The sequence below is a fragment of the Loxodonta africana genome, chromosome 18 (assembly GCF_030014295.1).
Source record: "Loxodonta africana isolate mLoxAfr1 chromosome 18, mLoxAfr1.hap2, whole genome shotgun sequence".
Classification (NCBI taxonomy): Eukaryota; Metazoa; Chordata; class Mammalia; order Proboscidea; family Elephantidae; genus Loxodonta; species Loxodonta africana.
The window spans coordinates 59,417,361-59,444,699 of NC_087359.1; the positions used below are offsets into that span (position 1 = coordinate 59,417,361).

Here is a 27,339-nt window from a genome sequence, read left to right on the forward strand (position 1 = left end):
CAGGGAATGTGAAAGAAGGGAACAGTTTTTTTTTTTTTAATTAATTTGCTCTTCTAGCACCTTTGGGGTTTATACCTTGAAGTATATTAAATATCAGCTTTGCAGAAGTGCTTGAATATTTGGAACCAGGTAACTTTGAAATCCCAAACATTCTGGCAGAGCTTAGTGTTTTCAGTATGTCCTTTTGTGGTAATACCACAAAACAGACCTTCTGAACAGTTATCTTATTTAATCCCCACACAGCCTTATGAGATAGGTTATTAGCATCACCATTTTGCAAATGAAACCAGTGAGGCAGCTGTGTTGTAGTGGAATCCAATAAAGTGCCTGTCAGTCAAGAGGCTAATACTGCTCTTCCTTCTACCATTTGGGGTAAGATGCAAATTAACAAGCTAATAATGTAAGCTAAATGTTCTCAGTCCCTTGGACTCTGGTGGTAATGGTGATGATAATAGCCATTACTTAAATAGTTTCTATGATATGCCAGACACAGTTTTAAGTTTTTTACACGTAGGACTTTATTTAATCCCTATTAAAAAAAAGAAAAGAAAGACTCTGGAAAAGGTATTGTAATTATTCCCGTTTTACGAAAGAAGAAATGGAGGGACAAAAGGTAGAAACTTGCCCAAGGTCACAGAGCCAGTAAGTGTTGGGATTGAGGCTCAATTCCAGGCAGCTGACTGCATAGTCTTGCTCTCAACCACTGCCTATAAGATTTTCTCAAGATAGAGGCTTTAACATTCTCCTGTTACTACTGTTAATGTCTAAAAATAGTATGTTAGGTACTATGGGTAATAATGAACTGTAAAACAATACCTGGTATAGCTCCTGGGACTATGCATGAAAAACACTGGGACACAGGTTAACCTATCTGATATTTCCAGGAAAAGTGTCACTATTTACCATTCTGCATTTAAACTTTAAGTGAAAGATAGGGAATCCTAAATCATTTAATTTGATGAGCTCATGATAGTGCAATTTATTCGTTGTAGGCTTTTAATTAACATTTTAGGCCTGTGTCTCAGAATGGAAGCCATTATAATAGTGTGATACTTTCACTGATTTAGTAGTGAGATAAATTAAAATCTCATTCTTACATGGGTGGTAGGTAATTCCATACTTGAGTATCATCTTCATTAATTTTTTTTAGAAACTAGCAACAGTTAAGAGCTTCCGTAAGGGAACGAGAAAGGCTGGGCTGGCTAGGGAATTGAGAGACCTTATACAGTGATGTAATTGTCACTGGCCGACACAGTTGGGATGTTTTGATCTGATAAACCAAAAGCTCTTAAATGCTATAATTCTTGGTGATCCTTTAATTGACAGATCCTTGCGGGAACTAAACCTTTTGTGTAGTAAAGGGTTAACTCAGCAGACTTAGGTGCTGAAATCCTGCACATTCCAAAGAAAGGACTGGTCTATGACTAGTTCCTGGCTAATAAGATTGTCTTTGTATACCTGAGAACTTGGGCCAGGTCAGATAGTTTGTGCTAATTATGCGATTTATGATGAACACTTGTTTTTTTGTTCACCTATAGCCCTGAGCCACACTGTATCAATTTAACTTCTTGGGTGAAATTGACATACTAGCTACTAAGTAGCTAAAGTCAGTCACGTGGACATTCCATACCCACGTGACTGGCCCCTAATGAAAACCCCAGACACCAAGGCTCATGTGACCTTCCCTGGTTTGTAGCATTTGCACGTGTTGTGTCACACATTGCTGCTGGAAGAGTTAGTGCTTCATCGTGACTCCAATGGGGGAGGAGAACTGGAAGCTCATGCCTGGTTTTCCTGGATTCTACCCTATGCACCTTTTTTTTCCTTTGCTGGTTTTGCTGTCCTTTCACTGTGATAAACTATAACCAAGAATATAATATCTTTTCTGGATCCTGTTGAGTCCTTCTAGTGAATCCTCAAACTTGAGGGTTGTTTTGGGGAACCCTGGCACACTTTTAACCAAAAAAGTGCAAAATTAATATGAGGGTAGAAGAACTTTAAAAGTTCTTCGCTCAACTATGGGTCAGTAAGGCCTCTAGGTGGTACAAATAGTTGGCATTTCACTGCTAACCTAAAGGTTGGCAGTTCAGACCCACCCAGCGGTACTGCAGAAGAAGGGCCTGCCAGGTGATCTGCTTCTCTTAAGATTACAGCCAAGAAAACCCTATGGAACATTTCTACTCTGTAACACATGGGTCGCCATGAGTCAGAATCGACTCAACAGGAACTAACAACAGTATGGGTCAGTAATGGCAACTTAAGAGAAGGCACCAGTGAGTCCATTTCATAGATTTCTTGAAAGTTACCTGTCTTCTCACAGAAGAAAAGGAGGGATCTGTTGGCAGTGGGGCAGTACTTGTTTCTTTCAACAGAAGTACCTTTGTCCATCTGGTCAGCAACTTTTAGCTGGTGGAAAGGGAATCCACATACTAGAGGGCATTCCTGTGAGTATGTAGTACTACTTCTGTCTCTTTGGAAATAAAGTAGGTGACATCAGACCTTGAAATCGGAAGAAATCCCATTTATTAAGTAAGAATTTCACTGTATTATAGGTTGTGTTGGGGATCCCAAAACTAACCTTATTTAATGGCTCACTAAAAGGACACACAATTCAGAAAAGCAGTTGTACTCATGGCTACAGATTATTACAATGAAAGGATACAGATTAAAATAAATAAAGGAAAGAGGTGCTTGGGGAAACCAGGCATGAGCTTCCAGTTGTCCTCTCCAAGTGGAGTCAAATCAACAGCACTTCATTCTCCCAGCAAAATAAGTAACAACACCTGCAAATCTTGCCAACCAGAGAAGCTCACCCAGGCCTTGGAGTGTAGAGTTTTTATTGGAGGCCAGTCCCATAGGCATGGACTGTCTGTGTGATTGACCTTAGCTACTCAGTAGCTAGTATGTAGATCCCCCAGGAGGTAAAACAGATGCAGTGTGGCCCAGGGCCCCAGTGAGCAAAATGATGTGTTCATCATATATCATGTTGTTAGCATAAACCATCTGGAGTGTACCAAGGTCTCAGGGATACAAAGATACTCTTTTCAGGCAGGATATCTTAAGGGCTTACAGGTTAGAGGCCATTCTGAAAACCTTTGGAATGTGCAAGAACAGCCCAGGCTACTGAGTAAACCCTTTACTACACGTGGGCCATCTATGGGGAGAAAATGTTTTCATGTAAGATAAGTTGGTGAATAGGTATATTAAGTAAATACCAAGTCTGTTTAGGGTTTCTTCAGTATGAGTCCGACTTAATGGCAACAGGTTTGGTTTGGAAACCCTGGTGGTGTCTGGTTAAGTGCTACAGCTGCTAAACAAAAGGTCAGCAGTTCAGATCAACCAGGCGCTCCTTGGAAACTCTATAGGGCAGTTCTGCTGTGCCCTGTAGGGTCGCTGTGAGTTGGAATTGACCCGACGGCACTGGGTTTGGTTTTTGGGTTTCTTCACTAAACACTTGGCTGATGCATTGTGTTCATTTTGTGCTTTATTTTATAGGTCGAGGAAGAATTGTTTGTATCAGGCGTATTATGTACTTGGGTTTGTCATTACTTTCTTTTTTATAATTTATTTTATTCTTCTTGAGAATATATGCAGCAGAACATACAGCAACAGTTTCTGCATGTACAGTTCAGTGACACTGGTAACATTCTTCAAATTGAGCAGCTTTTCTCAACCTCCTTTACCAAGTTGTTCCTCTCCCATTAACATAAACTCGCCCCCCCAGAGGTCCTATCTAACCTTTCAAATCGCTGTTGTCAGTTTATCCCATATGGATAGATCTTAAAAGAGAACATGCTCAAGGCAGATATTCTTTACTAGTTAAGATAAACTGTTTAGTGTTAAGAAGATTTCAGGGGATATTTTTGGCTTAAGATTTGAGTATTATTTCAGGACAATAGTTTCAGGGGCTCGTCCTTCTCCATGGCTCTAGAAAGCCTGGATTCTGTGGGAATTGGAAATTCTGTTCTGCATTTTCCCCCTTTTGATCAGGATTCTTTTGTAGAATCTTTGATCAAAATATTCAGTAATGGTAGCCAGGCACCATCCCCAGTTCTTCTGGCCTCATGGCAAAGGGGGCAGTTGTTCGTGGAGGCAGTTAGCCACACATTGCATATCCTCCTCCTATTCCTGACTTCTTTTTCCTTGGTCGGGTTTGTCATTACTTTTAAAACCCTGTGCATTGCTGTAACCAAGGAGTTCTCAGCCACTTATTATTATTGGCCATAATTAATTCTGAGTCTCAGAGGTCCTTAATTCATTGTTATTTCAAATACTTGCAAAGCAGAGGAAAAGTTACCATAGTTATATTATAGGTGGTATAATAGCTGTTAGTAGCCTATTTCAGCCAGTTTCATTAACCAGCAGAATTTTTCTATGAAATACCCCTTCCAAAAATTGTTCATGAGTGTTTAGGTAATGAACCTTTGCAATAAAATACTTGTAGGACTCTCTGGTACGTCATTTACTTAAGTGTTTAATTTTTATATTTCATCTCGTCATATTTAAAGTTAAAAAATTGACACCTGTTATTTTCACAATAAGCTGGCTACAGATGGAAAAATCTTTCAGACATAAACTTCAGTATTCATGTGTTTTCTGTTCCGTGATTTTTAGCTATATGTCAAATGATACACAGGAAGTTTTCTAGTGATGGTGCCGTCTGAAAAAACTGACCTCTTGTAACATAAAAAAGAAATTATACCTGTAACTGCCACAGAGTTCTAAACACTTTTTAGGATGATATGATTTAGCTTGAAGTACAAGATGCTAACAATTTATGTTATAGAACAGCTATTAAATGGAAATGTAAGAAATGCTGTAGTTACATGTATGCTCTGCCTTTGATGATTCTTTTAATATCCTAAATAGGAAGTTTGCTTTTAATACAAATAAATCTGTTGTAGCCAAAGCAGAAAAATAATTTTTTCTTCAGTTTCCATCTCTGAAAAATAAGAATGTTTATTACTTAAAGCACAAAATATTTAAGATTAATGGGATTGCAAATTACTGCATGGATTTAACATAATATATTGTCTGTGTGTTTCAGCAGCTCCCTCTGTAGGACGTAGAAAACATGGCACACACCACACATGGTTTCAGAGAATGGTTTTTGTTTGTTTAATTGGAGGATTGTTGTATCTTTGCAGGCTTTAGAGTGGATAACATTTAAAGTTTTAATTATGTGATGATGGAATTGTACTTTTAAGAAAAACTGCTTTCAGGCCTTAGGGGCCAAGGATGCTCGGTTGTTTTAGGTAAATTCTGAGTATATTGCTGTCATCCAGTGGATGTTTTTATATTTCAGTGATCAAGGAGTCAGTTCATAGAGTCAAAAAAATATGTTCATCAGATTATTTAAATTGTAAGAGGAAAGAAACAATGCTAAGTATCCCTATAGTATGTACAGTACCATATCATTACTCTTTTTTCCTAAGGCTGTAAAATTGGGATCTTAGAGTGCATGATTAAGTTTTAATGGACATTTACATCAGAAGGTCTCTTTAAACCTAATTGAATAAAAAAAAAATTTTTTTTTTATTGAATAGCTAGTATTATTTTAGAAAATCTGACGTGTATGAGCATTTTGATGTAATCAAGTGTACAATAAAAGTATCAGCATATAGTACCATGCAGTTAATCTTATGTATCTCTCAGGAGAGACTGTAGTGCCTACCAGAAATTTACCTTGGGTTTTGAAAGTGGAAAAAAAAAAAAAAAGATTATCTAGATTATAGTTAATGTTTGTCAATCTGCCTACAGGATGCAACAGATTTAAGACAAATCAGATATGGAAGGAACAATAAATTCTACCATGACCTCTGTATCATCTAGCTTTTGTGTTTTCACATTCTTAATCTGATATATCAATCTAGAAAGTATATTCATTAATAATTTTAAGACAGCTTTATGTACTTTTCTGAGCTTAAGTTTTAGCATGTTTAGATATCTCATTTTTCAGGTTGCACTTTTGAGTTTCTGTTTGAAACTCTATATGAAAAGAGTTCGGCAGTTAATTACTTTGAGCCTACTGAAATTTAATCCAAGAGAAGCCAGTTCTAATTGTTTGAATGGAAAACAATATTTGTTAGGCCTCAGTCGTGATTCTGGACTTTGCAAAATACACCTTAACAGGTCCCTTAGCAGAAACCGCTGGTTGCCTGCTGGATTGGAAATTAATCTTAGCATTTTATGGAGAAGAATAGTGGTAGAGCTAATCCTCTGTGTAGAAGCAGTTACAGTCTAAACACAGTGGGAATGAGAAGTCTGATGGAGTGACCATGTGTCCCCATTCGCCAGGACAGTCCTGAGTTTTATCTGACATCTGGTATAATTATTAATAAGTGCTTCCTTTGACTCTCGGATATGTCCCTGTTTGGATGATAGATTTGGCTTGTGCAGCCAATATTTAAATAGGAATCTCTGTCACAAAGGCATTGAGATAACCTATATGTCAGTTTATGCCTATTAGAATCTTTGATAGGCCGTAATGTAGTTTCTGACATCCGCAGATGCAGAATTTAATTAACAGTATTTATACACTATATTTTATATCAACGTTTTATCATTTAAATAAACAATACAGAGTGCATGATTTCCTGGCGCTGTGCAACAGCTGTGTAACCCTCAAGGGATCCAAGGAGGCAGTGGAGATTTAAGAGCAAACAAAAAGGAATGTGTATATGATTCCTATGGAATGCAGCCTTTCTGTAACAATAGCATTAGAAAGAACTAGAAGACTATGTACTGGGAGCTTTGAAGATTCCCAAATTGTAAGAACTTCCTCCTCTTATAATTTTGTTCCCAGAACCAGGGATTTTTGTCTTTTGCTCACTGTTGTATTCCCAGCACCTAGGCCCATGCCTCATGTACATTGTTGTGTGCTGTTGAGTCAATTCCAACTATCGTGACTCTATAGGACAGAGTAGAACTGCCCCACATGGTTTCCAAGGCTGTAAATCTTTACAGAAGCTAGGTGCCACATCTTTCTCCCTCAGAGCGGCTGGTGTTTTCAAACCACTGAACTTTTGGTTGGCAGCTGAGCTATTAACTACTGTGTCACGAGGGCTTTTTGGCAAAATAGTCCAGGAGTAACTAAATTCCTGACCTGTTTACTGCTTAGTCAATGTCTGGTAAGCCTTATTTATTCATTCAACCAAACACTCAGCATTACTGTGTGTATGACATTGTACTGATTTCTGCGGTGAATACAAAGATGAATTGTTCTTACATTACTAACAATGCACAAACAGCAAAGAGAAACTAGATAACTGGGAGCTGCTAAATATCAAACACTTATGCTCATCCAAAGACTTCACCAAAAGAATAAAAAGATGACCTATAGACTGGAAAAGAAATTTTGGCTAGGACAAATCTGATCAGTGTCTAATCTCTAAAATCTACAAGATACTGTAAAACCTCAACAACAAAAAGACAAATAACCCAATTAAAAAATGGCTAGAGGGCATGAACAGCCACTTCACCAAAAAGACATTCAGCAGGAGGAAATGCTCACGATCATTAGCCATTAGAGAAATGCAAATCAAAACTACAATGAGATACCATCTCACCCCAACAAGACTGGCATTAATCCAAAAAACACAAAATAATAAATGTTGGAGAGGTTGTGGAGAGACTGGAGCACTTACACACTGCTGGTGGGAATGTAAAATGGTACAACCACTTTGGAAATTGATTTGGCGTTTCCTTAAAAAGCTACAAGTAGAACTACCATACGATCCAGCAATCCATAGAGAAATAAGAATATATACTAGAGAAATAAGAGCCCTCACAAGAATAGATAATATGCACACCCATGTTCATTGCAGCGCTATTTACAATAGCAAAAATATAGAAACAGCCCAGGTGCCCATCAGCAGGTGAATTGATAAACAAATGATGATATATTCACACAATGAAATACTACACAACGATAAGGAACTATGAATCCATGAAACGTCTCATAACATGGAGGAATCTGGAAGGCATTATGCTGAGTGAAATTAGTAACGAAAGGACAGATATTGTATGAGAGCACTATTATAAGAACTTAACAAAAGGTTTAAATACAGAAGAAAGCATTCTTTGATGGTTACCAGGGTGCAGAGGGAGGGCGAGGGGTATTTACCAACTAGACAGGTAAGAATTGTTTTAGGTAAAGGGAAGGTCAGCACACAATACAGGGGAAGTCAGCACAACTGGACTAAATGAAAACCTAAGAAGTTTCCTGGATATAACCAAACACTTCAAGGGACAGAGTAGCAGGGGCGGGGTTCTGGGGACCATGGTTTCAGGGGACATCTAGGTCAACTGGCATTACAAAGTATATTAAGAAAACGTTCTGCATCCCACTGTGGTGGGTGGTGTTTGGGGTCTTAAACGCTAGCAAGCAGCCGTCAAAGATGCATCAATTAGTCTCAACCCACCTGGAGCAAAGGAGAATGAAGAATACCAAAGACACAAGGAAAATATGAGCCCAAGAGACAGAAAGGGCCATATAAACCAGAGACTCCATCAGCCTGAGAACAGAAGAACTAGATGGTGCCTGGCTGCCACCAATGACTGCCCTAACAGAGAAAACAACAGAGATTCCCTGATGGAGCAGAAAAGTGGGATGCAGAACTCAAATTCTAGTAAAAAGACCAGACTTAATGGTCTGACTGAGACTGGAGGGGCCCCAGAGGACGTGGTCGCCAAACTCTGTTAGCCTAAAGCTAAAACCATTCCCGAAGTCACCTCTTCAGACAGATTAGACTGGACTGTAAGATATGAAATGATACTCGTGAGGAGTGTGCTTCATAGCTCAAGTAGACACATGAGACTATGTGGGCAGCTCCTGTCTGGAGGTGAGATGAGAAGGCAGAGGGGGACAGGAGCTGGTTGAATGGACATGGGAAATACAGGTGGAGAGGAGTGTGCTGTCACATTGTAGGGAGAGCAACTAGAGTCACAACAATGTGTATAAGATTTTGTATGAGAAACTGACTAGAACAGTAAACTTCCACTTAAAGCACAATTAAAAATAAAATGATTTTTTTTTTTTTTTTAATGTGCCAGGTAATGTTTTAAACACCTTATTCTTGTCTCCCTTATACAAATGAAGAAACTAACTCAGGGAGGTAAATAATGTGTCCAAAGTCACTTAATTAGAAATGACTGAGCTGAGATTTGAACCCAGTCTGTCTAGCCCAGTGGGCCAGGAGTGCCCTTAACCCACTATGCTCTGCTGCCTCTTTCTCTCAGAGTAAATGTGTGGGGAGATACCCGTTGTCATTGCCATCAAGTTGATTTCGACTCATAGAAGCCCTAGATGTATAGAAATAAATATCATATAAGGTAGAACATGCCCAAAAGAATGAGTGAGAAGGGGCTTTAAAAGAAGGAGAAGATTACTTTAGACGAACAAACAATGAAGAGATTGTGTGGAGAAAAAGACATTTCAGATAAGCCTTAAAGGATGAGAAGGATTTGGGCATGTGGCATTGAGGACATTCCAGGTGGTGGGTGTAAGTATCAAGAACATCTTTCAGGACTGGTGAATCATCCAGTTAGCTAGAGTCTAGCATATATGAATGATGAGCAGTTATGCTGGTTGGGGCATTGGTCTTTATTCACGAGGCATTTGGAGCCCAGTGAAAGATTTTTGTGGCAAGAAATGACAAAATCAGAAATGTACTTTTTAAAAATTAACAAGGACCTGACGCTGGCAGCTGAGAGGCAGTGAAGGTTTCAAAGACTTGTGAAAGGAGAACAGAAAGATACTTGGCAAATGATTGGATCTGGGCAGAAAGCCACAAAGACAATGATTGTGTTTCCAGTACACACTTTAAAAGGTGGAAGGAGAAAGTGATACCAACGATATATATAGAGAGAAAGGAAACCTTAGTGGTGTAGTGGTTAAGTGCTATGGCTGCTAACCAAAAAGTTGGCAGTGCAGATCTGCCAGGCGCTCCTTGGAAACTCTATGGGGCAGTTCTGCTCTGTCCTCTTGGGTCGCTATGAGTCGGAATCGACTCAACGGCAGTGGGTGGATATATATATATACATATATATATGAAGAGGGAATAGTCACAGTCCCCCTCAAAAGTATTCAGACTCATGGACTCCAAGGAGGAAGGTTTTAAGAAAAAGAATAAAGGAGCGTTGGGGTAATGGGCAATGTTCTGCACTTACAGGAATCTTGTCCATTTTATTCCCTGCTGTATCAGTCCAAAGCTTTTAATACAGTCTCTGGCACATAACAGATTCTCAGTGATTATTTGATGAATAAAAGGGTGGATGGATAGATGAAGCAACAAAAGAATTGTGAATGAGGACTGAAAAATCTCCCACTTTTGAATTTTAAAGTAATTGGTGACTTTGAATGTTTTTGGGAGTATTGGTTTCTTCAAAAGTGAGTCTACAACAGTTTAAGAAGTTTTTCTTGAGGAAAGTCTTATTTATCTTTGCATTTCCAAAATCCTCTTGCATTTGCTTTACAAATCATAGGTATTGAATAAATATTTTCTGAATGAATGAGTGTGAAAGTGGAAATAGCAAGTGGAAACTGGACCTTCAAGAAGTTTGGTTCTTAAAGAACGATTGAATAAAGAACATGTTTTTTTATTTTGTTTTTAAGATAAATAGGTTGGTTGGTTGGTTTTATTAGGATAGGAAACACCTTTAAATGGACCACCATTTTATTTTGTCTCTTCTCAACTATCATCAAAAGAACTCAGTAATAGAGTTCTCTGATGTATCTTTCCTAGATTGTTCCTCCTTTTGATTTTCGTCCTCTGTGTATTTTGAATCCTCTCTGCCCTTCAGAACTCTTCCTTTTAATAACTTTGTTTAAAATCTCCAACCAAAAATGAACTACACTGGTGATGGGTAGCATTGGGTGGGTAAGGAAGCATCCGTAGCCTGGCATGTTGAGAAGCTTGCCCTCCCTTCAGGATGCTGTTGTGGCTGTTTATACCACTGATGGCAATCCACTCTTGGGTTTTAAGGACATCATTCATGCTGTGTTTTACAACAGACCAGAGAGAAATAAATTGCTGTCAAATTCTGTTGGGCACAAGGACATTTGAAAACAGATTGTTTGGACATACAAGTAAGTTTTTCAGACCTGTTAGTGGAAGGGCCAGTAGGTCTAATTTGACAACTAGTCATCTTTTGGAGAAAATGTTAAGATTAGTTGTATTGGTGTAAGAAAAGTGATACCCTTTATATGACTGATACATGTATCCTTTACCTTCTGAATGGGTTAAGAGATGATTAAAGAATCCACCCCTTTGCTTCATGAATCAAAAAATTGGAGGAGTAATATGTTTTTAATCTAGGCAGAGGCTTCTCTTTCGAACATCTTTCTTATATGCAGAAGAATAGTGACTTCCAGTCGTTTCATTTGGCTTCTATTCCTTTCTTCCTAAACCTAGGTTTATGTGTATATCTGTTTCCTTTGGAGGGTTTTGATGATGGAAGATTAGGAATCACCAGCCGCCTAACAGCTGCATTTCGTAGACAAAGAGCTTGGCCTTTGCCTTCTCCAGGGCACTTTGGGAAGTAGAGAGCGAAAGTTTGAAATAACATCATTTTATCTAGGATGCTCTTCCTGTTTTATTACATACGTTTAATAAACACAGTAGTCTTAGTGACAAGGATTCCTCCAGCAGAGCCTTCTGGGCTATAACAGTGTATAACGACAGCTTTCCAGCTTATTTTCTCTTATGGAATTGATTTTCTTTAGTCAGTTTTAAATTGCAATTGAGGTAATTTTAATATTTGACAGACTATGCAACAAATGAGTTACTTTTAAAAAAATTTGCATTTGCCTGGGAAAGAGATTGTTGTATTGCAACAGTGTGACCGTTTATTCCATTGATTTCTATAGAGAAGCACAGACATGCTTCAGAAAAGGTCAGTGATTCTAATTGAAGCACACAGTGATTTTTTTTTCTTAGTCGCAAAGGTGCCTGTGCTTTTTGTTGCAAAGAAGATGATGAGATTGAGGGCTGACCATTTATTACAAGAGAAAGCAATTCTCTGTGTGATACACGGCTGTTTTTCTTTCACACGGAAACCATTGTTTGAAATCAACAATATCCATAAACCAGATTTTCATTATCCATGCTATTTAATGCCCCCATTTTTATTTCAGATCAGGCAGTTACATATCTGAAATCTAGGCTAAAATGTCCTTGCTCTGTGGAACTTCCTCCTTTCAAACAGGGTGGTAGAATTTCAGAATTAGGTCTTACAGTGTATTTAAGCATGATTTAAATAACATCTTAAGACTTTCCATATTAGAGAATCATGGCTTGAGGGGCCAGACTTGGGTGTCTGCGTACTACAATTTATTAGACCACAAATGTACTGTGTCCCTTTGGAAAAGTCACCTGATTCTCATAATTGTTCTACCATGTATCACAAAGATAAGAGTCTAAAAAATGGTAGATCTGTGACCAAAATGGGGCCTACTTGGTAAATATTTCATATTATAAGACTTCTTTTTTGTAATTTGGTTTCTGTTCAATATGAAATTAAAAAAAAAAAAAAAGTTTCCATTATCTAAAGCCAATACAGATGGTTTAGGGATTAGAAATAAGTTTTCAAAGCTTTTCGTTCATATCTATTCTGTAGGAAATAAGTTGATATGACAGATTCTCCATTTTCTTCTCCCGGCCCAATAAAACCAGTTAAATACCTTTATTTTGGTATTGGAAAGCTTTTAACATATCATTAATGGTTTTCTGTAGGACACCAGCTCATTGCCCTTGGAACATTAAATGTGCTGTCAGACTTCAGTGTGGTCGAACAGGCAGGGCAGCCTGCTATAGTTGTGGACCGTAGATGGTGAACGTTTAACTTAATTGGTAATTTTCTACATAAAATATCCCAAATTTTCACATAAACACATCTTCTATTGTCCAGAATGGTTAGTCTTCTATTAAGGTACTTATTTGGGAGCCCTGGTGGCGTAGTGGTTAAAAGCTACAGCTGCTAACCAAAAGGTTGGCAATTTGAATCCACCAGGCACTCCTTGGGAACCATATGGGGTAGTTCTGCTTGTTCTATAGAGTCGCTATTAGTTGGAATCGACTCAGTGGCAACGGGTTTGATTTTTTTTTTTTAATACGATATATTTGCACACCTTATTAGTAGTAATAAGCGTTTATTCCTAATCGTTCATAAATTTCTCCAGTTCTTATTGACTCTGAATGTTGTATCATAGATCAGTTTTATTTTTATCCTTCTTTCTGAGGGATGGGAAAAATCTGACTTCTCCCATACACGTTCTGAGTATTGGAGCTAAAATAACATCAGTCACTAAAATCAGACCCCTTTTCCATTCCTTCTGCCCACTATACTCACCATCCTTTAGTTGTGCTACCTGACCATAGTTGTCTTGAGCCTAGTGACTTCCTGTCACATTATGAACCAGGAACAAGACCCTCATCCTGTGTTTTGTTTTTTAAATCCTTATTGGTTCAGTGTCTACCTAGCCAGCACTCTTGTGAGCTTGAGGTAAAAGAAAGAATATATTGTAGTGGTAAAGAACATGTAGTCTGGAACCAGACTGTCTAGATTTGAACTCCAGCTTTGCATCTTATTACCTGTGTGATCTTAGGCAACTTACTTAACCTTTCAGCCTCAATTTCCTGATTAATAAAGTGAGAAAATAATGATACCTCATAGAGTTATTATGAGGATTAAATTGGCGTATATATAAATACATGCATACTTAGGACAGAATCTGGCACTTGGTGCTATAAAACTAGTTAGCGAAGGCCTTTATAGATGAGATGGAACTTGAAGTAGAAACTCTTAGGAACTTTCTGATGCAAAGTTAAAGCATGTTCACCCCACTACCAACAGATGACATTAGCAAGTACTCATCACAAACAAATGGACTGTCATAACAGCCTATCAGAACCAAACCTAACCTGTTTACAGAGAGGATTCTTTTTTTAAAGTAAATTAACTAAGGAAGAATGGGTTATTAACCTTGGTCTGTCATATTCCCTTGCCTTGCCTCCTCCTCTTCTCAGAAGATATATTTAGTTTACAGTTTGCTAGCACCTCCAAGCCTTCTATTCAGACTGTATCCATATTTAAAAAAAAAAAAAAAAAAATTCCTGTTGCCATCCAGTCGATTCTGACTCAGCAACCCTTTAGGACAGAGTAGAACTGCCTCAGAGTTTCCAAGGAGCAGCTGGTGGATTCAAACTGCCAACCTTTTGGTTAGCAGCCGAGCTGTTAACTACTGTGCCACCAGAGCTCCGGATGGTTCTTATTGGTTTTTCCATTGCCTTTATTGTTGCTTGTTGCCATGGAATCAATTCTGACTCATGGCGACCTCATGTGTGCAGAGTAAAACTGCTCCATGAGGTTTTCAGGGCTGTGACCTTTCAGAAGCAGATCACCAGGCCTGTCTTTTCAGGCACCTCTGGGTGGGTTCGAACCGCCAACCTTTCAGTTAGTAGTTGAGCACTTACCCACTTGTGCCACCCAGGAACTGTTCCATTGCCTTTACCAAACCTTATTAATTATAAAGATAGGAAGTAATTTACTCCTTCATCTTGAGATCCCAAGAACCATTCCCTTCCTATGGCCTGTAGTAGTCAGCTGCCTTTTTTTTTCCTCCGTTTAAAAAAAAAAAAAAAAATTTTTTTTTTTTTTTAAAGCCTTTCCTGCTGCACAGAGGTTATCTACCTAGGCTTTGTTTTATAGCCCTAGGCTTTGCTGTATTAGCAATCCTGGGGTTGTTTTAAAAGAACTGTTCAAAGTTCCAACTCAATTAGAATTTTTTTTCCATCTGCTTTGAAGAGTCACTATAGCTAGGGCAGATTGTTCATGCCAGCTCTTTGAAACACCTGTGTTCCAGGTGAAGCCAAAAAAAAAAAAATCTAAAGCTTGAATCTAGTCTTCTCACCTCTCCATTAAAAAATATCTCTCTGAAGTGCCCCAGCTGGTGGGAATGAAATGCTAACAGACCTCACAACTATTAAAGAATAATATTGAATAACAACAAAGCCACACCTAATTTGAGCTTTTGAAAAGCCTCATAACCCTATTACCATTCTCCTGAATTGCTTAACCTTCTGGTTAACCTTCTGATTATTAGCCTCTTGACATACTTAACTCAGATGTAAGAGTTTTAGAGGAGCTTCTGGGACTGCATTTATTTGATCTTTTTGCCATATTCCACTGTTCTGGCTTTATATTTTTAAGGTTGGTAGACACCAGGAGGCATGTGTTACATGAAGACCCAGAGGTTTCAGAAGCAACTAAATATATCAGACCTGCCTTAATTGGAGGATATGGGGAAGCAGTGGGGCTTTCAGCCACTTCATGGACCAGCTGAGTCTCCTGCTACCAACTCAATTTATTTGAGAACAGTACCTCAGGGAACTTAATAAAAACTTGTGCATGCTAGCACAAGTCCGTGTTTTAGTGAGAATACAATTTATTTATGTACTGTTGTTTTCTGTACATAATATATGCATAAGATCATTATTAAATATTAATCAAGAGCACTTCATTATACAGTTGGCGATGGGTTTAATAGTTAGGTGTTTAATTGATAGTCTTTTTCTCTTACTGACACATCACTTAGAGGTGACAAGAGAACTCTGGTAGAAAATAGGATCAGGTCAAAGTGGTATTTTTCCTGAGGAGGAAATATGATTTGCATGAGCTAAGCAAAGTTTATTTTTTGTTTTTGTTTTTGAACATATGCTGGTTTCTGGAATAGTAATTAGTTATGGGATACCAATATGGTAGCTAATCTTTGCCATCCTGAGCTCAAGAGGGAGAAAATCTTCAGGTTACTAGAAGCCCTTTACCAAAAGCAGAAGTCCCCTGTGTGGAGGTTCCAGAAGTCTCACAGAGATCAGCACTTTTAATTGTTCCCTTGAGTTTCCATTCTGTCCAAAACCAACCCTAGCTCTCTCAAAAACAGTGCCTTGTAGAAAACTTTTCCTAGTTGAAGAAAAGGTTTTTTGTCCCCGTGAATGAAATTTGAGCGAATGTAACCATCACGATACTGTTTTTGGTGCTCAAAAAAAACTCAAGACCCTACTAGTAAGACAGGAATAAAAATTTTCTCTTCGTCTTTGACAGTGATGTCCTTTTGAGATTGCTTGGTCTTTCCTTTTAAGATCACAGTTGCTTAAGGGAGTTTTTTTTATTGGTTGCCTGATTTTTGTCCCTTTTTTATATTCACATCCCCCTCCCCCATAAAAAATGGAGGGGAAAATGTTGAGAAGAACTCAGATCAGCCATACATTTTGGTAACGCAGAATTTTCCTATTGGGTAGTCCCGATCCCTCCTCCCCCACTTACTATCCATTTGATCTTGGAAGTTATTTGATATTCCTTCCGGAGCCTCCGTTTTCTGGACTATAAAATTAGAGATAATATCTTTGGAAAGCTATTGAAAAGAATAAATGAATTAATGTATGTCAGACATTTACCACAATACCTGGCATGTTGATGTTTAATAAACTCAGCACCCTTCCTCTTTGCCTTGATGATGATGATGATGAAGATAGTAGTAGCAGGAGCTACTACTCATTCTTGTTCCCTGTGATTCCCATACATTACCTAAATCCTGGCATTAACCCTGTGAAGTAATTACTGAGTCTATTTTATAAATGCAGAAACAAACCCAGAGAATATTTAACTTGCCTATTATGCGTTTTAGTGGCTCCAAGGGAGAAAGATGTGGCAGTCAGCTTCTATAGAGAGTTATAGCCTCGGAAACCCTATGGGGTCGCTGTGAGTCGGAATCACTTGATGCCAGTGGGTTTTTTTGTTACCCTAGGAAATGGCAGAGTTGGGATTCTGACCCTGATCTTTTTTATTCCAGAGCCTACACCACTCTGCCTCCCACTGCCTAAATCCATTTAACTCATTTAAAAAACCAGCTTTCTGACCTTCTCCCTTCTAATGTAGAATCATTTTGTCCTTACCTTTTTCTGTGGTTTTATAGCTCTGAAGTTGACTTAATCTTTTGTAGGATGGAGTACACAGATCAAGAACATACACTGTACCTCTGTCACATCCTAGCTGTGTCTTTGGCTAGTTCTTCTCTAAGCCTCTTCAGTCATTTGGTAAAGAGGAATCATAGTAGGACCTAGTTCTTAGAGTAATTAGGAGTAGATGACGCAAAATAAATTTAAAGCTGGATGCCTAATACACAGAAAACTTAAAATAAGTATCACTTTTTTTTTTTTAATTCTTTGTTTCAGTCAAGCTTCTGTGTCTGTGTACATTAGAACTTTTTTTCTTCCTTGTCCCTTCTATTTGATTTTCACGTATCAGTCTCAGTCTTTTTCTAACCTCTTGACTGTTGGCTTGCTTTCATCAGTCTTTTCTCTCTGCCTTTTCTTTGAGTTAGCATGCTCTGTACACCCACTTGGTACCCCGTCAGTATTTATTGATGGTAATGATGATGGTTAAACAAAGACACTGTTGGCACCAGTCCTGCAGCCTCTGAGACTGCTTGAATAATCATGACTTCCTAAAAACAGAAAAGGACTCAATCATCTTACACATAATTGAAGGTCAGAATTTGATGTCAGCATTTGTTTCTGTGGTGATTGTGTAGCTTTTTCTGCAGAATTACCTTTGACAGTTGGGGCAGTCAGGCTTTCTGGCATGAGGTTGGCTATCATGGTGTTCTTAAATTACTTCCTGAAATAGAAGCAGCATCACAGAGGTGGGTTAAACAAATATATTAATCATAGTACAGATTTGTTTTAATTGGAGTAAGAGGTCAGGGGAGGCTTACAATTGAGATGTAGTTGGCTGCTAGGCTCTAGATTAGTTCCCTGGTCTTGCCCATGAGCATCTTTGCAACAGAGAAAATTATACAAACCTGTTTAGTGCTAAGCTCTCTTTTCTCTGGTATCTTTTTTTTTTTAATCTCTCATTTTTTTTTTTTTGTATCTTTAATGTTTTCCCAATTCTTTTTCTTGATCCTCTGAAAATTCCTTATTTCTTGCATCTTCCTGCTTTGAACTCTGTCTTCCGTGAAAACCTTGTCTCCCTCAGCAACCTTCATGGAAGTCTATTAGAATATCCTGCTTATTATATTTTGGGCACTACACTGATGACTGAGCTGTAGACACTGCATATATTATTCTAAAGAATGTCATGTGGTTAAGATTGAATTTATAACCCCATAATAGTGAAATGCTTCTGTTATTTTCATATTCAAATTTTTAAATAAAAGAAGGAAAGAGGTAAAAAAAAAAAAAAAAATTAAAAACCCTCCTTGTTCAAAGAAAAAGATTGTAATAAAAAAAATTAATATCCCATCTGTGGCGGATTTCACTTAGTAGAAGGTAGACATTATTATTATTATTATTATTATTTTTTAACCATATATAATGATTCCCAGGCTTTTTGCAACTTTGACCTCTCACCAAAGGCCTTTCTTATAATTCTAGCAATCTCTGGTTTGGACATAATTTTTTTTTTTTTTCATTTTCTATCAAGGCCATTAGCCCAGCCTTCTCTGTCCCTCGCAAAAAATCAGCTGGGGGTCCCTATTAATTAAGTATACATACTTTTTTGAGAGTACTTAAGAATTGATTAGGGGAACACTTAAAAACTTAACTATATATATTTTTTAAGTTTCCCTTATACATTTAAAAAAGTAATAGGGACTATGAAGCTGTTCAAGAAGCACAACAGATAATAAGCATATATGATTCATGTTGTTGTTATATGTCTTTTATTCGATTCCAACTCATGACCCTATCAGACAGAGTAGAACTGCCCTGTAGGGTTTCCTATGTTGTAATCTTTACGGGAGCAGATCTCCAGATCTTTTCTCCCTCAGATCAGCCAATGAGTTCGAACCGCCAACCCTGTGGTTAGCAGCCGAGTGCTTAACCATTGCCCATTGCCGTCGAATCGATTCAGACTCATAGCAACCTTGTAGGACTGAGTAGAACTGTCCCATAGGGTTTCCAAGGAGCACTACCTTTTGGTTAACAGCCAAACTCTTAACCACTGCACCACCAAGGCCCCGTATGATTCACAGGTGCAGGGGAAATGTTTATTGAATTGTCAGAATTAGTTTTGTATTTGACTAAAGGAGAGTGGAAGGAATAAGACTCCAATCAAGTGAATACTGCCGGTGTAGAAAGACAGAGGCAAGGAGAGTGTGAGGTGGGAAAATATACCTCTTAAAAATCTTTTTTAAACTTTTGTGTTATTTTTTAGTTTTTGGCAAAATGGTGTATCATTATGTGGCCTGTCAGCCTGACATTCTTTCACCCCCATTTTAAGAGACCTGTTACATGGGAATAGTCACAAGTTGTTATCAGGATTAAGTGAGATGATCTATGTAAAGTGGCACGTAGTAGGCTCAAAAATACTTTTCAGTAAACTGAGAATAATCCCTCATCAAACTGTGGGATTGTCTCTTATTTGAAATTATGGCCTACCTGTGACAGAACTAAGACTTAACGTTCAGGTGCTAGAAGAAATGAATACAGTGCTGTGAATCAATGTTAGTTGCTTTTATTTTTACTATTTCTCGTGTGGTTTAAAAGGGTGAACCATTTTAGGAAGCCAAACATGAGTATGTAAGTATTTTTAGAAAGAATAGATATATTGCCAATTAGTGTATGCATCTACTTTAGAAATTCAGTAGGAGCTGAAGAAATCCTTTTTGATGGTTACTGACATGTTTAAAAGGTTTAAGTCTCTAGTTATTGGAATTTAGTAATTCTAATAATTTTGAGATTTTTCTCTTTTAGAAGAATGTTATCTTGTCTGTCCTGCTTTGTTCTCTTATTCCTGTTGGCTTCTACAATGGCAAGTTTGGCATATTCAATTCCAAAGCAGCGCCTAAGGGGCTTTAAACGACTAACAGCCATAACATTGTTGTAATCTTTGAGTGAATCTGTTGGAATTGCTTGTTTAACTGTCTGTCTCCCTCGTTAGGTTGTAAACTCAGTGAGGGCAGCAGCTGTCTTGTATACCATTGCATTTCCAGTGCCTAGAATGGTGTTTGGCACAGGCTGCTGTTCAAAATAATTTGTTGAAGCATGAACGAGAGTAACTTCCCATTTGAAAACATGACAAGAGAGGGATTCTAAAAGCTACATCGTGTTAACGCGGTGTTATGTTTCTGATTTTTGCTTGAAACCTGGTTATTGCAACAGGCAAGGAATGGCAGTCTGATGAATTTCATGTTCCCTTTCAGTAGTAAACCAAGCGAGGCAGCAATTTCATGGAAAGGGTCAGACTTCAGAATTATTATAACCTAGGTTTGCATCCAAGTTCTGTGTTAAGCAGCTGAACCTCACCCAGCCCTAAACAGGAATAGTTACAAATAAGGTATGAGGATTAAATGAGGCGAAATACAAAGTGGCACAGAAAAACCAGTTGCCGTCAAGTTGATTCCTACTGACGGCAACCCCAGGTGCTGGAGTAGAACTGCTTTCCGTAAGGTTCTCAAGGCTGGTAACTTTCAAAAGCAGGTCATCAGACCTTTCTTCCAAAGCTCCTCTGGCTGGGTTTGAACCACCAACCTTTCGGTTAGTCGTCAAAGCGCTTAACTATTTGCACCACCCAGGGACTCCTGAAGTGGCACATAGTGGGCTCAAAAAAAAAAGTTAGCCTTTTCTCCTCCTCATAGCCCATAACTAATACAGCTTTTGTGCATTTTAAAGTAATCTGCAAACTGCGATGATGTTTGTTTAGGAAATGGGAATAGTCAAGGTCCTGTTGGAAGCAGCTTGGTGGGTTGGAGGGAGCGCCAGACTAGGAGTCAGGAAACCAAAGCTAGTCCTGGCTTTTTACTAAGAATGTGACCTTGGTTAAGTCACGTAATCTCTCTGAGCCTAATGTTGTGTTTCTGTTAAATGACATTCTGCAGTGACTAATGATATTTCAGAAAGCAGCAAAAAGGACTGTTTTCTGCCCATTAGAAAGAAGCTCCTGAAATGTTACTATTTAAAAAAAATTTTTTTTTGTAAGTTAGCTCTTTAAAACAACACAGAGACAGTGTTGTTTCTTTTGGGAAACCAAGACTTCAGTCACCATGCCCCTTATGCATTTATAATTGTTCATTTGCATCATTCGTTTTTTTGAAGCACATCAGTACATTTTCAAATCCATATTTCATGGAGCTACTTAACTAATTGCTGCAATCAGCAGCAATTTATTTTATAGCAGTGCTGTTGAAATCACTCTGAGGTTGACATACCATGCACAGTGTGTTTTTAACGATCGTGTTTTTAATGACAAGTTTCAGTAGGGGAAAATGGTTAATTTGCTAATAGTCTCCTGAAAGCCCTAACTTTGGTTCTATATTTTATCTGCGCCCAATGGTAACTTAAAAGGCCATGGCAAAGTCATTGACCCAGTGGGTGCACCAGCTGTTGGAGAGGCTGTCCCATTTAGAAGGACCTGGAGAGGGAAAGAGCACCCCATTTTTACTCAGGTTTGGAGACCCTCATTAAACTACTCAGAAACAATGATCAGATAGCTGCTGCTCAAGTTAATGGCACCTCTGAGTCCCTGTCAAGAGAGCTTTATTTAATGCGCAACAGACCTGGAGTGGTGCAGGTGCCTTTTCAGGCCCTGATTTAATTTAAGCTGCTTTAGTTGGCATGGCAACTAGTCGAGACATCTGGGAGACATTACGCTGGGGATTGAGACTTCAGAGCATTTGCGCTAGAGCAAAGCAGAAAACTTATCGTAAACTGGTGTGTGTTGCTTCCAAATTTTTGCAGCCATATTGTTCAAACTCAGGAATTGTATTTTCCAAAGAAAGTTTTAAAAGGTTGGCCTGGTTGTTGGCTTGTTTCCCGTAAAAGGGGTATTGCTTCATTATTGAAGTGAAAAAGGTACTACCCCTAAGATTTTACTTTGCTAAAGCTTGACAAAAACTTATTCTCTACAAAGTGGCTGTTTCAGTCACTTTGTTAAAATCCTGCATTTTAAGTTTCTGATCTTTTGTGTTTAAAAGATATTAAGGGGAGCGGAAAGCATCTCTGCACAAAGGTAAGATTTAACAGATGTATGCCGGCCACAGAAAATGGGAAAGGTGGGCATGAGCTCTGTGTGTTTGCACTGGGCTTTCAATTAAGTTAGAGTTTACTAACCTTCCTCCTTTTTTAACCCAGCCTGTCATTTTCTCAAGAAGCACAGATTCAGAAGTAGCATTCTGTTAAACTCGTTATAATTGAAGGTTGAATGAAAGATTTTTTAAGTTCACAGAGCCTGAGGACGGTAACTTGGTCATCTAGTCATTTGCGTTTTGCAGAAGGAATACCTGCTGGTTTATATTTTGTGAGATTGTGTGCATGTTTACATGGCCTTAGTATGGGAAGAATTGACTTACTGTTTGAAATCATGCTCTGTATTCATTTTGAAAGTCTTACTTTATAAATCAGATTTTCAGTATTTTGATATGTGGTAATACTTTGCTCAGTGTATTAGGTTGAACCATATGAAATTTTTATTTTTGTTGGTCAGAAATGCTCCACTGTTCAGTTCAAATGGTTCAGCCCAATAGCTTTCCAATGAACAGCACCCAGATCTGGAAACGTGTGTTTCATAATGTTAATTGAAATGTCAAATTACACCCACTCTCCAAGGACCAGGTCATTTTGTGAAAATGGATGATGACCACATCAGGTCACAAAATGGAGGATGACTACATCATTACATAACCACCAAATTATATCATTACACATTTGCCAAACCACTGGGAATCATGACCCAGCCAAGCTGACACAGAACCGTAACCATCACAGCGAGCGTTACTGTCCCCTCGCACCTCACTATTCGTTACTGCCAGATGTATATCATTAATGCACAAAATAGTCAGATGGTAGATTTTTTACTGTTGTGGTAAATGTGAGATGTCAGATAACGAGATAGTTGATAAGTGAGGAGTAGGTGTGTTTTTCTGAAATAAGCAATTGATAATAAAGTATCTGGTCAGAACACTACTCATTCCAGCCAGCCAAAGGTTTCCTTCTTTGAAAATGTAGTCACTATTAGAAGAAAGTATGTGACATTTCACGTTTATTCTTTGCTTTTGTTTTTGGTTTTTTTTTTTTTTTCGTAAATTTGTTCTTATAATGAGCCAAAGCAATATTTTCCAAGTGCCAGCACTGTGAATTCAACCTAATAACTTGAAAATGAAGATGTTTTCTCTCTGCCTCTTGTATGCATACCACCTGTCACTAACAGTGAAGATTCTGGCGCCAGAACTTGACTTCCAGTTTCGTAAATTGTGAGGCAAGAACTTTTCACATCCTGGCAGAGGCAAAAAAAAAAATAGTCAATAAACTCAGCAGGCATGACTGACATCCCGTATAGATAAGTGCTTTGTACTCTGTCTTTAGAACTTTTTTATTCCTGAGTAAAACCTCAGGTTAACAACACTTGATGGCAGTTGTGAAGTTTTTTTTCATTTTTTTTTTTAATCTTTATTTTATTTTTGTTTCCTGCATAATGTTCCTTTGTTTTTACCCCTTGAGATTTGTGGACTTACTACAACTAAAGAAACGGACTTCTGATTAAGGTTTAATGGTACAAATAGTTGTTTTGGTTTTGCTTTATTTTTATTTTTTTGTGGCTGTGTTTTTTCTTTCTCTTTTGGCTCCTAACTAAGAGGTCAGCAGTTCAAATCTGCCAGGCGCTCCTTGGAAACTCTACCGGGCAGTTCTGCTCTGTCCTATAGTGTTGCTATGATTTGGAATCGACTCGACAGCAGTGGGTTTGGTTTTATTTGGGGTTATCCTGTGATGAAGATTTCCTAGTGGGGAAAAAAAATTTAGTGTATACAAGAGGGCTGAATATCCTTGATATGTGAAGAGCTCTTAAAAATAGATATTTTCAACCTAGTAGTAAATTGAGCAAAGGACAGTAATAATTTTCTGTGTCTCTCTGTCTGTCTCATACATGTATGTGTGGCCAGTAAACATACAGACAATTTTCAACCTGAAAACAAAGCTGATTGAACAAATAATCTTGACAGCAGACCAGGAAAGATGGAAATCTAAGCTGGGAGTAATGTGAATCCAGAGACAGTTTGATTCTTGCTACAGAACATCAGAAAGGCTCAGGAATTGGAATCATCAGGTACCTCAGAAAGTAGGTAGGTGGGTGTAAATGTAGGATTAGTTGGAAACCTGTATGAGAAGTAGTGAGATACCCAAATCTTCTTCCCATGCAGAAGACTAAAAGTTTATTCCCTGGAGCCAGTGTGCTGAGCTGAACTATGGTATCTCTGACCCCTTCCCCCATTCACAGAACCCTGACAGACTGGCCCATGCCTTCCAAGACAGAAGATTAGAGGACTGTTGTCTGGAAAAATGGATTAACCCAAGAGAGAGAATCTATGCAAAATTTAAACTCCTTCTTCAAGCAGCATTTCCAGATCACCTCCGTGAAGCTCTAAGCACTTCCACAGAGTACATTCTAGTGAAACAGTTATAACCTAAACATCCAGCAACAGGAGATTGCTTAAGTCATAACATATTACATAAAATATTTGTATAAAATAGTTTCTATTTAACTACTTTAAATAATGTACAAGAATATATAGTACTATGGAAAGATGTTCACAAGTCATTTTAAATTTTAAAAAAGTAATACAATATGATCCTACTTTTGTATTTTAAAAAATTGTTTTTTTTGAATGCATAGAAAAAAAGTTTAGAAGGAGCTGTGCCAGATTGTTAACAATGGTTATTTGTGGGATTGTGAATGGTTTTACTTTTCTTCCTTTTATTGATTTCAACTAAATTGCTTACAGTGGTTGATGATAGGTTGCTTTTATAATAAAAAAAATAAATAAAACTTATTAAAAATAGATAAGGATCATGAAGAGAGAGATTACAAAAGGAGACTACAACATGTTCAGTGAACTTGGGAAATTTGTTCAGCTCACTATTAATAATTAGCATTTATTTATACTTAACTATGTGCTAAACACTTGCTAAAGACATTATATTCCTTCTCATTTACTCATCACATTAGCCCTATGACGAAGAGGTGGTATTTATTTTTACAAATGAGAAACCTGTGGCTCAGAAAAATTAAATAAGGCTCAAGGTAGCATAGCCCTTAAGTGGCCAAGCTAAGATTTAAACTCAAATCTGCTTCTGAGCCTATACATTATTTTTTATTGTTCCTATATATATTTTAAAAATGTACCAAAGCCTTAAATACATTCATATTAATTGACAACCATAATTCCACTTGAAGGAATCTATCATTAGGAAATAATCAGGTTCACATAAAGATATACGTATAGGTTGTTTATCTTAGGATTATCTAAGATAGTTTAAAAAAAAAAAAACTTACACAACTACCATAGCCTCCACCAGACTAAGTCCAGCACAACTAGATGGTGCCCAGCTACCACCACTGAGTGCTCTGACAGGGATCACAATAGAGGGTTCTGGACAGAGCTGGAGGAAAATGTAGAACAAAATTCTAACTCACAAAAATAGAGTAGACTTGAACTGGTCTGACAGAGGCTGGAGAAGCACTGAGAGTATGGCCCCCCAGACACCCTTTTAACTCAGTACTGAAGTCACTCCTGAGGTTCACCCTTCAGCCAAAGATTAGACAGGCCCAAAGGCAAGGGCAAGAAGGCAGGAGGGGACAGGAAAGCTGATAATGGTGAACCCAAGGTCAAGAAGGGGAGGGTGTTGACATGTCAAGGGGTTGGCAACCAATGTCACAAAACAATATGTGTATTGTTTAATGGGAATCCCTGGTCGTGTATTGGTTAAGACCTATGGCTGCTAACAGAACGGTCGGCAGTTCAAATTCAACAGGTGCACCGTGAAAACTTAATGGGGCGGTTCTGCTCTTTCCCATAGGGTCGCTATGAGTCGGAATCAACTCGACAGCAGTGGGTTTGGTTTGGTTTTTAATTTGTTCTGTAAACCTTCATCTAAAATACAATAATAAAAAGAACATATTTCCAGTAATGATGGATCAGTTAAATGAAATATAGGAGTACTTCTGTACATTGGAATGGAAACCCTGGTGGCATAGTGGTTAAGTGCTCTGGCTGCTAACCAAAGGGTTGGCAGTTTGAATCTGCCAGGCGCTCCTTGGAAACTCTATGGGGGAGTTCTATTCTGTCCTATACAGTCACTATGAGTTGGAATCGACTTCACGGAAACATTATACATTAGAATGCTATCAATCATAAAAATCCTGTTTTATTAGTATATTCAGTAACATGGGGAAATGCTTTTATTTTTATTAAATTAAGAGAAAAGCCATGTGTATATCAGAGTATCAATTTTGTTTTTAAACGGTGGTGCAGTGGTTAAGAACTCAGCTGCGAACCAGGAGATGAGCAGTTCGAATCTACCAGCCACTCCTTGGAAACCCTGTGGGGCAGTTCTCCTCTGTCCTGTAGGGTCACTATGGGTCGGAATCAACTCGACAGCAGCATGTTTGGTTTTTTTGGTTTTATATGTTTACATACCCAACATTTTCATCAAAATGTTACCGTTTTGTTCAAAGAGATAGGATTCTGGGTAACTTTTATATTTTGCTTTTTTGTATTTCCCCTAGTTTTCTGCAACGAAGTTTTTTTTTCTAATGATTATGGAAATTTTCAAAAATATACAAAAGTGTTTTTATAGTGTGACATACAGTTTATATGTGTGTGTATATATATGTATGTATATCTCATATACTCAATAACCAGCTTCAACAATTAATCATTTTGCCAGTCTTGTTTTCTCTGTCCTTTTTTATTGAGGGGAAGGAAGAGAAAGGCCTGCAGTATTTTTTAAATATATCCCAGACATCATTATTCCAACTGTAAATACTTAAATATGTATCGCTAACTGATAAGGACCTTAAAAGAAATAACCATCGTGCCATTATCACAACTAATAAAATTAAGTAATTTCTTAATATCTATCCCTGATTATCTCAAAGATGTCTTTTTTAGTTAGGTTTGTTTGAATCAGGGTCTAAACAGAGTCCTCACATTGCTTTGGTTATTATATTGCTTGAGTCTCTTTTATCCCAAACATTCTTGCTTCCTTTCCCTCTCTGCTCACTCCCTCACTCCCTTACTTTTTTTTGGCCATTGATTTGTCAGAGAAATTTGTCCTGAGAAATGATTCACAGCCTGGCTGATTGCTTCTTCATGGTGTCTCTTACATTATTTTCTTACCTCCCATATTTCTAGTAAACTGGTAATTAGAGCTAGAGGATTGATTATATTCAAGTTAAATTTTTTAGGCATGGATGCTTTCTGTGCGGTGGTGTGCATATTACAGGGTGCATGATATCTGGTTTTCCTGCATTTAGTGATGCTAGGATTGAGTGATGCATTTAGGT

The 27,339-nt window shown here is 38.0% G+C and overlaps 1 protein-coding gene and 1 long non-coding RNA gene across 5 annotated transcripts in view; both read left to right on the forward strand.

Annotated features, from left to right (window-relative positions):
- On the forward strand, positions 1-25,348 carry LOC135228107 (uncharacterized). Its single transcript, XR_010318407.1, has 2 exons — positions 1-129; positions 23,936-25,348. It is a non-coding gene; the product is annotated as an uncharacterized LOC135228107 (long non-coding RNA).
- The window catches only part of NLK (nemo like kinase), a 197,314-nt gene that overhangs the window by 122,324 nt on the left and 47,651 nt on the right, over positions 1-27,339 (forward strand). The gene's annotated exons all lie outside the window — the stretch shown is intronic.